This window comes from Brienomyrus brachyistius, chromosome 5, assembly GCF_023856365.1.
Source record: "Brienomyrus brachyistius isolate T26 chromosome 5, BBRACH_0.4, whole genome shotgun sequence".
Taxonomy (NCBI): domain Eukaryota; kingdom Metazoa; phylum Chordata; class Actinopteri; order Osteoglossiformes; family Mormyridae; genus Brienomyrus; species Brienomyrus brachyistius.
In genome coordinates, this window is record NC_064537.1 from 5369657 (window position 1) to 5384627 (window position 14971).

The 14971-nt window shown below is 42.2% G+C and overlaps 1 long non-coding RNA gene across 2 annotated transcripts; it reads left to right on the forward strand.

The window, feature by feature from the left end:
* The first annotated feature begins 5349 nt into the window (after window positions 1-5349).
* On the forward strand, window positions 5350-14698 carry LOC125741986 (uncharacterized). Of its 2 annotated transcripts, XR_007397950.1 has the most exons (3): window positions 5350-5597; window positions 6592-9839; window positions 10367-14698. It is a non-coding gene; the product is annotated as an uncharacterized LOC125741986 (long non-coding RNA). The 2 variants fall into 2 exon arrangements; XR_007397949.1 differs by having other exon boundaries at window positions 6592-14698.
* Window positions 14699-14971: the final 273 nt, after the last annotated feature.

Here is a 14971-nt window from a genome sequence, read left to right on the forward strand (position 1 = left end):
AGTTATTGTACGAGTTTGTATCACTGTGGGTGGGTGGTCTACAAAATGATGTGGACTTGTACAAAAACCTTAATGTCATACTGAAGGTTACGATGTGGTTACTGTTACTGCAAAATTGCAAATTTACTTCACTGGAGGTTCTCATGTTAAGTATAATGTAAAAATTAATGAGGGTCATAGAAATTTCCTGGAAAAATGTCCTGAATAGAGTGGGAACCCTGCAATGGTTATGGCTAGAGTTTACAGTTTTCACAAAGGATGCTTTGTGTTTCAATTTCTCATTATTTTACAAAGCTAACATGGTTATCAAGTAATGGCATTGACTTAATAGGGGGGTTAGCATGTATGCAATCGCGATTCAACATTCGCTTTGTCATATGCATAGAGAACATTGATACAATGAAATGGTTACAAGGGAATTCTTACAGCATTTTTTTCCTTGCAGAGTTTATATAGCCTTTGGACAGATGCAGTCAAATCTGCATCCTTTGAGTATCTTGTGCAGGATGTGCATGAAAATGAGGCTAAAGAACTGGAACAAGCAACCGTGGCCATTTTCATCACTGAGAAAGAGGTTCCCTTTCAGCAACCCAAAGACGTCAATGAAGGAACAACAGTCTTAAACGATTTGCCCTAAATTGGACCAGCTTTTCCCATGCTCTTCGGATTGACAAATGCACTCAACCTCAAATATCAAAAAAACTTGGATTCACTTTTGAGTTTGTACAGAAAATCCTGATGGTACTTGATAGGAAAAAGATGTACAGACTATGCAGCTTCCTGCGCAGCCCAGGGTAAACAGAGTCTACTTAAACTGACTTGTTTTCAGCTACATTTTATCATTTTTATTTTACCAAGAACTTTTAAAAGAGTTTAGAGTTTAAAAGACTTTTTCCCTGCAGCACTTGCAAACACACTGCAGTATTGGTAGGCAACAAGACTTGCAGGCCAAAGCAGGCTCTGTGCTCAAAAAATGTCTAGAGCTGCCTTTTAAGAAATCGGATTTTGTAACAGATGTTGATGTTGGAAGCTGCACTTACCTTGTCACTGTTCAGACCACCAATCTCACAGGGCCAGGTAGGCCATGTGTACTTGGGGAAGTTATGTGGACTGTTTATATATCTTGTTGTAGCAGTTAATATTTTTACATTGCTGCACACCCTACCCCACTGTATGTTTTTAACGTACGTTTATGGATAAAATAACATTTGTTCTAAAATAATGTTTTGAGTACTCATTGATCAATATGCATTTACTGTAAAACATTTTTAATTTAGCTAATCATTTCAAATGAATATTTTATATCTGAGAATTTAGAATAACTAATTTGTACAATTAAACATTTCGGATAATATTAAATGTGTTATTTACTTTATGTCAATAAAGCCAACTTTTTTTTTTACGTAGCACAACTTGAAATAATTAGATTGGTCCGTGGATCTAATTTAAAGATCTAGTTTAAATAAAAATAGCTGTTTAAATTAATTCAATATATAATGTTAGTTGTGAATTCTTCAAATCAACAAAGTTGATTGAAGGTTATATTTTTTTCAGTATGTATTTAATATTTATTTCAGATATAAAGATTCAGGTCTAAAGTCTGAAACAGTGGCAAGCACAGCACTGTGGCAAGAATTTTACAAATGTGTATAGCTTCAAACCTATGTACTAAGTCACTCTGGTATGAAGCGTGTTAATTGCAGTAAGTTAGGGAAGACTTTCCACAAACACTTGAGAGAAAAGAAGAGTGTGAACTGGATAAAGTTTAAGAAACTGCTGTGATACCCATAAAGAACACAGATCTTTGAAGTGCATTCATTGAGAATAAATGAAGCAGCCATGGATAAACCATTAATATAAGCAAAGGAAAAATCCTGCTTAGGATCAATATTTTATCTGTCCTGATGCCAACAGAACAGCAACAAAAGTTAGAGTTGTGCGATGTACATAAATATAACCAGACAACAATACAGTAGGGTGCAAGATTTTACTGAAAGCACATTTTATTTACAATATACTGCAACTGACCACGGGGTGGCATGGTGGTGCAGTGGTTAGCACTGTTGCCTCACACCTCTAGGACATGGCTTTGAGTCTCCGCCTGGGTCACATGTGTGCGGAGTTTGCATGTTCTCCCCATGTCGTCGTGGGGCTTCCTCCGGGTACTCCGGATTCCCCCCACAGTCCAAAAACATGCTGAGGCTACCGCGACCCAGTAGGATAAGCGGTTTGGAAAATGGATGGATGGATGGATGGATGGATAGATGTAACTGACCACAGGGTAGCCACAGTTGTTGCTCCTTCGCAGGGTTACGGGGATATTTACATCCCATAAGAGCAGCCCAAAAATTAGGCTGCAAAGAGGCTGCGGAGGAGGACTTTGGCTGCCCTTGGTCTGGTGGTAGGAGAAAATGGATGGATGGATGCAACTAGCCACAGTTCTTACTCCTTCGCAGGGTTACGGGGATATCTTCATCCCATAAGTGCAGCCCAAAAATTAGGCTGCAAAGAGGCTGCGGAGGAGGACTTTGGCTGCCCTTGGTCTGGTGGTAGGAGAAAATGGATGGATGGATGTAACCAGCCACAGTTCTTACTCCTTCGCAGGGTTACGGGGATATCTTCATCCCATAAGAGCAGCCCAAAAATTAGGCTGCAAAGAGGCTGCGGAGGAGGACTTTGGCTGCCCTTGGTCTGGTGGTAGGAGACAGTCCTAGGTTGGACATGGAGCCCGTCGTTTCTTGATATTCTGTAGTGAACAGAGCCAACACCAACCATCAGACTAGTGTTACCTGAAGCATAATAACTCCTAATACGTCCGGCACCATTTTAACTCCTCAAAACCAAGCCTAGTACCTTGAGCAGCATCTTTGGGATCTTCCAGAAGGATCTGAAGAAAGAAACGATCCTCCCATGTCTGCTGCCCAAAATGATATCTGGGGCCTCGGGGTCTCCTTCACCGTCTGCACCACCTGAAAACAATAATGCAGGGTGAGTATACAGGCCTTTTTACCACTTTCCATTACCTTGTTCTTGAGCTTGGGCCATGGGCATATGCTAATCACTGTTGAAAGGTGTGCGATCCTGCAGGTGATGCAGTACCTGTCGCAGCTGCTGTGGCTGGGCTGCAGCACGTATCCTGGACCGCAGGTGTGCATGGTTCCTCACCATGCGGTAAGTTGCGGTCCAGGTGGAGGAACTTTAAGGAAATATTTTTGAGCAGAGCCTGGCCAGACTCACTCAGTTTATCAGCCATAGGCAGAACAACAAAGCACCTTGTCTTGCTTCTATGTATTCTGAAGCAGACACTATCTGCTTTACCCTGCTCTTCAAAGTGCACCTCCACGTGCCAGACTGCATTCATTTTAGTGCACATTTTAGTGTTTGAAAGATTATTAAAAATAATAAGATCACTAATCTTTATTATCTTATTCAGAGAAGTGTAGGTAACAGAACTAGACACAGTGCTAAAAGATATCGTACTGACACTCGGGAACTGCGCCTCAGAATTTATACAAGGCTATTGCTTACGTAGTCTTGGAACGTACAATCGTCTCCATGGAAATATAATTCAGCGGGACAGCCAATGAGATACCTAGCTACTGCAGCCAATGAAATGCCTAGTTGTGACAGCGATGGCGTGCCTACGGGAAGTTTAACATAATAAAATTTCCATCCTCACAATGACTTTCTTTTCAGTCGGAATGGATCCAATAACAAGATCCCTTGTACCGACGTTAATAATCTTTTCTGGCCAAACAACCGTGACGACAAAAATCGGCCACGGTCTTACAATGAGGTGAAATTTGACCATGGGGGGGGGGGTTGCCGGCTGATTAACAATGTTGTGTTGTGAAAATGCGCTGTTAATAAAATTGAATTGAATATTTATCTACAGCGATACTGTATTGTATTATAGCGTATCCGAATAACACAGTTAAGTAATTTAATTTATACAGCACTGTAAGTTGAAAATTGTTCGAAATAGCTAGCCTATACTGTACTTTGAAATTATTAGTAAAATTAAGTATATGGCAACGCTGTCCATTTGATTGGTTTATGTTCATTAAATAACTATATAAATCTCAATTACATGGGTTTCTGCCTTACATATAAAGAAGAAAAAGATCGGTTATGAATATCAATTTTTCCCAGACAGACGCGATTCCTTGTCAGTCACGTGTCTGCACTGTCTGACACGCCCCCATTCGCGGCTGTAAACACGTTTGGTTAGCAAACTTAAAATTTCATATTCAGTGTTCTTTATTCTCCACAAAAACGTAATGTTTTATGTAATCAGTAATAAGCAATTTTCATTACCAAAACACACTCGTAATTTAGGTGTTTCAGATAGGAGAAGAGTAAAGAACACCACAAAAATGTCTCTGCCTGAACATATATTTTATTTTAAATATGGCCAATAAAGTGAAGTGGCAAGCAGAATACAGAATCGGTGTACAATGCGTTTATACAGATCCTTCCAGACATCATGTGAAACGTTAGAAACCGTACTTGTAAATGTTTCTAAACTTAAACTATATTTGGCTATTGGTTTGTCAGGGCACAGCACACAGTGACAGCCTTATACAGCATTGTGGCATATAATCCAAGCACGAGAATATACACATATATGCACTGATAAACGTGTCATTACAGTTTTGCTGTTTACTTTTGTCTTTAAAAAACATTCACTCTGTAACGCTAAGTTTAACAGGAGCAGATTAACCTATTTTTGTTACCCTCCGTAGTGAGGCTAGCGCAGGTTAAACAAAGTGAAAATACCAACTTAAGAAGACAAAAAAATGCATATTCAGTAATACTACTTAAACAAAAAACATCTTACTTGAACCCAAGAAAATGCCGAGAGCAAACACGCATTAAGGGAGATACCGTGTTGAAAGTGATCTCATTCCATCTCACCGCTGCGACCCAGGCCACCCGACGCCTCTTCGTTCTACCTGCTGTCCATATCCTCTTTTCCAAGTGGGAAACCGAAAAAAACTCATGTTGTGCTCCAACTTTTTACCATTTCTACCACGTGCCTCTCACGAAAGACAATGCCGCAGGCTAACGTTTGCACTTGAGTTGTATTCACCCAAAATGGCGATTCGACCCACAATGCACTGCGGCCATAGCTGAAAGAGAATGATATAAGCGGTTTCCTTCATAATTTATATATTTACAGTTGTGATTCGAATAAATATGAGTAAAGTCATAAATTGACCGAGTAGTCGTTTTTTAAAATCTCCCGTCTGCTATGTTGGTTGAATACATAACCTATAAGGCATAAACTGCTATGATAAATATCCATGATCGAATGGAAGCGGTCACCTGATTAGCGCGTGACATGTGGGTAACAGCCGGCGCCAGTCAGTAAGAAACATGGAGTCAGTGAAAACGGCGTCGCAACGCGGAGTAGGAGTTTATGATCCCTGCATGACTTTTACGGATCTCTTGGGGAAGCCCGCAATTTTAAAAAAGTTTGTAAGAGTAGAGTGCGACGGAGTACCAACTCCCTACGCTGCTTGTTATACGTGCAAAGTCATAGTCAAATATGCACCTGACTCGGGGACGACTGGCATGCAGAAACACACTTGTAGGTATGTGACAAAAAAATTATGAATAGTATGACACGATAGAGCTAAATAAATACACCAAGATTTTGAAAATCGGTTGAGAAACAAAAAAGTTACACTAATTTTACTTTTGATTTGTACGGCCTTTTTTGTTTAATGTGAACACTGTGATCGCGAATTGCTTAAAATTACAGAAAATTTATCACAATTTTTTTTGTTTCTCTATTTTAAAGTGAAATTTCCAGGACAGTGAGAATATATTATTATGAAAACGGATTCACAATGTCTGTTAATTATAGTTTTAATTAATTAATTAGCACGACCCCGTTATTAAGCTTATTGCTTTGTCGTGCTTTAAAATATATTAAAAGTATTATTAACATTTTTACATTACTCGAATCATTTAATCACGCCCGATTTTGAACCTTATTTTTCATGGATTTTTTTTATTGTTCTGAGATGGCGGCTGCCCCGCATACTCGGAGACAACATTTGACCTGAGCAAAATTCTTCGTTTCTGATCTTCAGATCTCTATGAAACTTCATCAGTTTATAGTTGAAACATAGTTAATGATCTCAACTTACCTTAGAATAGTCCCATATATTTCGCAAGGTTGTGTTTGGCCGCTGAATTTGTCGTATAAGTTTAAAGAAATCGATCAACTTGAAAAACATGAATTGAAAATTTCGAAATCAAGGCGATAGATAGGGATCTTTGCGTCATGCTAAGGATCTCCGTGGAATACCAAACACGAACCGATTGTAATTCCGTTTTTCCTGGGATACCCCTCTGCGTGACACAACAGTTCGTTAGCAGCAAGTGCGGAGAAAATGACCGCCGCTGAATGCTGGATTCATCACATACCAACACTTGTAGCAGCAGATCGTTTGGTAATGAAGTGCAGGCAAAAATAACTAGTTTTGTGAAGCGAGAAATTCCAGAAATTGTGAAGGTCGGGCTCAGAAACACAGTGGCTCGCATGTGGGGGTCAAGATTTGAGACCTTTTGTTTTTATAGAAGGACAAGGATTCATCGACATTGCGAAGGAGTTGCTTCATATCGCTGCGACTTATGGGACCAGCATTGAGATCGAAGGAGTCTTGGTGAGTGCACGGAGTGTTTCTCGCCATCTTGAGAAGGATTACGAAAAAAATAAAGCAATTTAGAACGGCTCCAACAGGTATGCCTGCTGTCAATATATCTAGGCTATGTGTTGTAATTGTTATGCTTGTCTTATGAAGTACACGTACTAGACTTGGAATAGGCTTCACTCTAGTACTTTGGTCCAGCACTCTTAAAAGCTGACAATCATATAAATCACTTTGAACAGAATAACGATGGACCACACTTTGCTTATTAGTAGTTAATTTTAGTCAAACGCAGATTACACTGGTCTACATTGAGTACTTAATAACTGTTCCTAGTTCATTTTTTGACGCTGATTTCAGATTTGTAATTGAAATTCAGCTAACATGTCAGGTTTCAGAGATGCACATTGCTGATGTTTTAGACAAATTGCCATATCGGCACAATATTACGAGTATGAACTATGTCATACCAAACTTGTGTTAAAGGGTTACTGTGAAAACAGTCATGAACACGCATACAGACAGATGCTACAGCATACATTTATAGCTCTCTTAACTCACAAAAAGTGATGTCAGCATGTTCAGAAATGTTTGAGACACTTGCTTTTACGCTTGTACTGTGCATTAGTGTCTCTTTGCAAGAACCAACAGTAGTCTCCCATCATACTGGGATTGAACTTTCCCTGATATCTGCTTTCCATCGGCTTCATATCTTGATGAAATCTTTCCCCATGCTCATCACTTACATCGCCAAGACTGGATGGAAAGAAGTCAAGGTGCGAATGCAGGAAGTGCATCTTCAGTGACATTCGGGCACCCATTGCCTGATAGGCTGTCAACATGTTCTCCACCAGCGCACAATCCTTGATTTATTCTTCTTTGTAAATCCAGCAATGTTTGTCATGCAAAAATAACAGTCTGAGTGATGGTCTGTTGGTTCACGCCACACCATTGGCACAGTGAATGGCATTTTCTGTCCTTTGCCATTCAGCCACTGTGTTAAACCGGAATAGCAGACAGTGTAGCATACATGAGGTGCCCATGCTTTATTCTGATCGCCAACTTTGCAGCCAAAATAATGGTAGTATGCACTTCTAAATATGCTGGACATATTCTTTCGCTGATCTTGTGCAGTAAATTGTCCGCAGACGTAACAGAAGTTATCGGGATGGTTCACACAACCTCGCCTATTCATATTGTCTATGAAAATGGAAACAAAGGTAAAAAGTAAGCACAATGACGTACATTTGTAAACCAGTAGTATTAGTAGTAAATTTATCAATGAGATGTCCAAAAATGGAATATAATATTACACACACAGTAAAGTACCGATGCATCACGGCAGCGTTAACGACGAAAATGGTATAAACACAAACCGGCGCATAACTTGCGCATAACCGACGTGATGGACAAAAACGGTTTTCAGATTTAGAATTAGCATGTCGAATTTTATAAGGTACAGGTGACAGACTTCCATTAGCAAAATGACTGTTGACCAGTGTTATTTACACCTCTCACACAAACGCGTTTTGTCCTAATGCCTTCTCGAATCAGTGTGCACACGTGCGATCCTGCCCTATTTTGTTCTACCTTACGAAGTAAACATGTCTTAAATATTTTCTGGTTAATGTGTTGTGTGACCAGTTCACCGCGAGGAGCCCTCGAGTCATGCGGGAAGCTTGCGAAATAGTCATTTGAGGACAAAATGCATGTGATGAAAGATGCACAGTAATCTCGTTAATGAAATACATTCTGTGCATATTTTCTGAATCACAAAATGAATTTCGCCCCCTTTAATGTTCAATTTCTAAGCCACAAAATGCACTTCGTCTCTGAAGTGAACTTGTCATGCAGGCAATGCTTTTGTGGAACCACAAAACGTTTCTTCTTTTTTTTCTGAATCATGAAAGGCACGTAGTAGGTTGGAGTAGTAACTTCCAATGACCAGCAGGTGGAGAGATTTCTGCAGATTTATGCAATCCCAGTTTACTGAATAATGTCTTCAGGATGTCCTCTGAACATTCGCACGAACATTTGTCTGTGGAGTCCTTTAAAGGTATTTAAGATATTATCAGAGGACGTCCAGTGAGCATTTGGAGGCTTTGAGGGAACATTAGTGATAAGTTCTTGAAGATGTCAGGACATTTTATAGTGAAGCTTAAGTAACTTTGACAGTGTAACTTTTTACAATTAACAATTAACTACAACTAACAATTAAGTAACTTTTTGCAGTAAATTAGGGAAGACTCTCCACAAACACTTGAGTGAAAAGAGTGTGAACTGGATAAAGTTCAAGAAACTGCTGCGATATCCCTAAGGAACACAGATCGTTGAAGTGCATTCATTGGGAATAAATGAAGCAGCCATGGATAAACCATTAATATAAGCAAAGGATAAATCCTGCTTAGGATCAATATTTTACCTGTCCTGATGCCAACAGAACAGCGATAAAAGTTAGTTGTGCGATTGTACATAAATATAACCAGACAACAATACAGTAGGGTGCAAGATTTTACTGAAAGCACATTTTACAGTATTTACAATATACTGTAACTGACCACATGGTAGCCACAGTTCTTGCTCCGTCCATAAGACAGTCTTAGCTTGCACATGGAGCCCGTCGTTTCTTGATATTCTGTGGTGAACAGAGCCAACACCAACCATCAGACTAGTGTTACCTGAAGCATAACAACTCCAGCAGAACAACGAAACACCTATTCTTGCTTCGATAAATGCTGAAGCTGACAATTTGTCTTGCCCCGCTGTTCGAAATGCACGAAATGAACGTGCCAGACTTCTTTCGTTTTGTTGCCCATACGTCCAGCACCATTTTAACTCCTCAAAACTAAGCCCAGTACCTTGAGGAGCATCTTTGGAATCCTCAGGAAGGATCTAATGAAAGAACTGATCCTCCCATGTCTGCTGCCCAAAATAACATCTGGGGCCTCGGGGTCTCCTTCGTAGTCTGCACCACCTGAAGACAATAATGTAGGGTGAGTATACAGGCCTTTTTACCACTTTCCATTACCTTCTTCTTGAGCTTGGGCCATGGGCATATGCTAATCACTCTGTTGAAAGGTGTGCTATCCGCAGGTGATGCAGTACCTGTCGCAGCTGCTGTGGCTGGGCTGCAGCACGTATCCTGGACCGCAGGGGTGCATGGTTCCTCACCATGAGGTAAGTTGCGGTCCAGGTGGAGGAACTTTGATGCAACATTTCTGAGCAGAGCCTGGCCAGACTCGCTCAGTTTATCATCTTCCATCGGCAGAACAACAAAGCACCTTTTCTTGCTTCGATGTATTCTGAAGCAGATACTCTCTGCTTTACCCTGCTGTTCAAAGTGCACCTCCACGTGCCAGACTGCATTCATTTTGCTGCACATTTTGGGGTGCTTGAAAGATTATTTCAAATAATAAGATCACTAATCTTTATCTTATTCAGTGAAGTGTAGTGAACGGAACTAGACACAGTGCTACAAAATATTGTACTGACACTCGGGAACTGCGCCTCAGAATTTATACACGGCTATTGCTTACGTAGTCTTGGAACGTACAATCGTCTCCATGGAAATATAATTCAGCGGGACAGCCAATGAGATACCTAGCTACTGCAGCCAATGAAATGCCTAGTTGTGACAGCGATGGCGTGCCTACGGGAAGTTTAACATAATAAAATTTCCATCCTCACAATGACTTTCTTTTCAGTCGGAATGGATCCAATAACAAGGTCTCCTGTACCGACGTTGATAATCTGTTCCGGCCAAACAACCGTGACGACAAAAATCGGCCACGGTCTTACAATGAGGTGACATTTGACCATCGGGGTGCGGGGTGGTTGCCGGCTGATTAATCATTACTTTCCCCTAGATTGGGGATGGGACTGAAATTGTATCCAAAGGGGAGCATCGGGACCGGGAATCATAATATATTTATAAATTCAGTGGAAACTGCGTATAGTGATCCCGGTAATAGTGATCAGTCACATATATAGCTCAAAAAGCTTGCGACAAAATCATTACTGTACAAATTCTGTTTAAATAACTCACCTATAGTAATCAAGTAGTCCGCTTACAGAGTTTGTTTCGGGTCTTTTTAAACGTTATATATTAAAACAGCGTTTTCTTTTTTTTTTTTTTACTTTGATCATCCTACCTTGCGGGAGCCCGTCTGCTTCTCACTGGCTATCCGAGGCTAATGCGGCGTGCACAGAAAACATGACAAGAAAGTCATTTTCTCTCAGTAACAAGCATAGGCTCATCAAAGCTTATGATTAGCTGCCAAAAACCAGCCACCGAGATGCAGCAGCGAAACTACAATAAACGCTTTGAGGCAATGTAGCGTCGTGAAAATGCGCTGTTAATAAAATTGAATTGAATATTTATGTACAGTGATACTGTATTGTATTATAGTGTTCAGTAATTTAATTAATACAGCACTGTTACGTGCCGTAAGTGTTTGCAGGAGGTCCAAGCAGATTCTTCGGACCTTCCGCTCGTCACCATTCGCCAGCTGCACTTTCAGCTTTGCCTCCCGCTCCTGGCCACGCCCCCTGCCTTCAGCGCTACTTCCTGTGTCTGGGAGAGATAAGGCCACAGCTCACAAACCTTGAGAGCTCTTGCTCATTGCTTTTGGTTATTGGTTTGCTGTATTATGTTTGGATTACTTGTGTATGGCAGTTTTGTTTCTTGGTTTCATATTTTCACCTCGCCCTTTCCCGGTACCTTCGCCCCGGCTTTGATTGTTTCTTTGGTCTTGATCTCCCGCCTGCTTGTTGACTATTCTTTTGCTTGCCCCCTCGGACACTGTCATTTTGGCTTTTGTGTTTCCTGTGTGTTGTGCTGTGATGCGTATGGAGTGGCCGCCATTTTTGTTCTGCGTGACGGGTTGCTTAATGGTTGGTTTGGCTAGGGAGATAGGACTTAGTATTGTCGTTTTTGTTTGTGTTTTTTTCACTTAGGTTCATCTTAGATTGGGGAATCGTTCGGTAACGGTGTTTTGTTTATTGTTTTGGCCCGTGTCACTCCCGAAGTCTGTTGCACCTAATGTTGTGAAAATGTATATAAAATTATAAAAAAAAAAAAACTATATAAAAAAAAAATCCCTTTATGTCCCGTGTTCCCTTTCCTCCGCCCCTGGTTGTCCTGTTTCTCCTTTTCCCTATTGCCTGTCCCTTCTGCTACGCTCCAACCCTAGACTGGACCATAACAGAAATTGGGGGCTCATCCGTTTCTTTCTCTTTTCTGGTGTTTGTTTGGAGGTTTTTTTTTTGTGGGGGGAGGGGGGTGTTGTAGTGGTGTTAGTAGGAATGGCTCAGTTCGACCTTGTTGCTTTCACTCTCTACCCCACACTCAAACAGTTCGATAAGTGCCGTAAGGACGTCCTGCTAGGAATAGCAGAGTTCTTTAATGTTTTGGTCCCCGCTGAAACCTCTAAGCAGGTTATGAAGCAAGTGTTGTTGGACGACCTAATTCGACAGGGTATCCTACCTGAGTTGGGGGGCTCGCCGAGTGTTGCGTCCGCTCCCGTGCGGTTGGCGGCTGCAGCGGCAGCCAGCGGCGTTGATCTCGGCAATACTAGCTCAACCAGGGAGGACCTGCTGCTGACAATTCGGTTTAGGGAGCTGGAACTGGAGATTAAAAAGCAGGAGTACCAGGCTCAGCTACTCCGTGTCCGGGCATTGGAAGTCGAGGCTGACAAGGAGGTGGCATTACAGAGGATTAGCATGGGTGAACAAAAACCTGTGCCCCTTCCACATAAGGTACACTCACCGAGTACGACCCCTCAAGCCGGCCTGCCCACCCGTGACCGGGCTGGTGCCCTAGACGCTCCTCAAATCTAGTCTTCGTTCTCCCTCAGGTTCACCAGTCTCCCAGGGAATTGGAGGTGAAAATTCAGGCTTTAACGTTGCCATATCAGTCTCGTTCCTGTGTTTCGGGAACATGAGGTGGATGCTTGCTTCGCTATTTTCAAGAGGATTGCTACGACCTTGAACTGGCCTAGACATCTGTGGTCGCTGCTGCTACAATGCAAGTTAGAGGGGAAGACGCAGGAAGTTTGCTCAGCTCTGGCATTAGAACAGAGCCTAGATTATGACATCGTTAAGGCTACTGTGCTATGGGCGTATGAACTAGTACCTGAGACTTACCGGCAGAATTTCGGAAAGCTGGATAAAACCGCCAGCCAAACCCATGTTGAGTTTGCTCGTGAGAAAGCTTTGTTGTTTGACAAATGGTGTCTCTCACTTTGAGCAGCTCAAGGAATTGTTATTAGAAGAATTTTAGAATTGTGTTCCCAATTGTGTAGTGGCGTACCTAAATGAACAGAAGGTAACTTGTTTAGCCGAAGCTGCCACCCTTGCTGACGAATTTGTATTGACCATAAGACTGTTCACCCCAACCCCTCTGCCTCACAAACTTGGTCCCCATCCTGTGACATCGTCTCCGTCCGCTTCTTCTTCACCACCTGTAGAGAAGAGAGAATGCTTCTATTGCTACGAGGTGGGTCACATCATTTCTGTTTGTCCCGCGCTAAAGCGTAAGAATGCTCGTGCTGTAACTAAGAAAGTACATGTTGTTGCCTGTCCTGATGGTAATTCAATTAGTATTGTTGATCCAATGTTCTGTTTCCTGCTTCTGTGTCGCTTGGTGAAGCCAAGGTACGTCACCCTGCGACTATCCTACGGGATACGGGAGCGGCTCAGTCTTTCTTAATTGAACCTTTAGATGGTACAACTTACTGTGGCACCGACGTATTGGTGCAGGGTATCGATATATGTGTGGCTGTAGTTCCTTTGCATACTGTTTATCTATGTACTCCTGACTTTTCGGGATTTGTACGTGTTGTGGTCCAGACCCAGTTACCTGTTCCTGGGCTCACGTTCATCCTGGCGAATGACATTGCGGGGAAGAGGATTGTTCCCCTACCTGAAGTTGCTCCAGAACCAGAGATCTGCGCAAATGATGTTGCAGCGGATTTGTCCCAGGTGTTTCCAGCTTGTGTTTTAACGTGGGCCCAGCGACGCAAGTTCACCGACATTAATCTGGCACGAGAAATGTATGTCCGACCCAGCGCCTACTTCGACAGGTGATCCTGAATCGCGGGTCCCTGTGAAACTTGCTGTTTCCCCAGAGGTCCCCTCCACTACGGACGCTCTGATCACTGCACAAACGACAGACTCCTCCTTGGAGGTTTGTCGTGCCTCTGTTGTGGACAAGGCCGACTTGAAAGACCACCCCACTGCATACTTCTATCGTAACCAAGTGCTGATGAGGAAATGGCCCTCTCCAGAACTTGACACCTCATCACCTTCAGTTATTCACAGATGGTTTCTGTTTTTCTTGGTTCTGTGTTCTTTTGTGTTTGGGTGCTTTTCCTTGTATGACCCGATTGGGACTGTGAACACCTGCCGGGTTCGCTCTTGTGTGTGTGTGGGGGGTGATACGTGCCTTCCTGCCCTCGTCCCGATTCGCTGGCTGCACCTTCGGCTCCGCCTCTCCATCCAGACCCCGCCCACGACTCGTCCGATGCGCCGCTCGTCATTTCCGGGTCCTGAGAAGAGAAGATGGCGGCTAGACAACCTCGGGAGCTCTGCTTATTGGTTTACTGTATTGGTTTGCTTGCCCGTGTATGACTGTTTTGGTTTCTGATTTCGGCTTCGCCCTCTTTTGGTACTTTTGCTTTGGTTTGTTGTTTCCTTGGTTTGACCCTTTGCCTGCATTTTCTGACTGTCCGTTTGCTTTTGCCCTTCTGTACTGTCACCAGATTTTGTGTTTCTTGTGAGTTCGTGTCTTGGTGTGTAAGGAGTGACTGCCAGTTTGCTTTTGCGCAACGTGATGTGTTATTGTTAATTTGGGTAGGGAGTTAGGTATTAGTATTGTCGTTTTGTTTGTATTTTGTTTTCTCAGTTATGATTAGCTTAGTTTGGGCATTCGTGCGGTAGTGGCGTTTTGTTTATTATTTTGGCCGTGGTCACTCCTGAAGTCTGATACACCCAATGTTGTGAAAGTGTGTATAAAATATAAAAAAACTAAAAAAATATCCCTTTGTGTCCTGTGTTCTCTTTCCTCCGTCCCTGATTGTCCTGTTTTTCCCTCTTCCCTTTCTGTTGCATTCCAACCCTAGACTGGACCGTAACACCTTGTGAGAAATCAGGATCTGTACTATCACACAAGTCCCTATATAATAGTACAGATCCTGTTTCTCATTTGAGATCCCACACTGCCCTGACTCTGCCACCTACCTTTAGGTATATCTGAGGAGGAGTTCATGCAAAACCTGACATCATCATATACTTATCTCTGCACTGAGAGG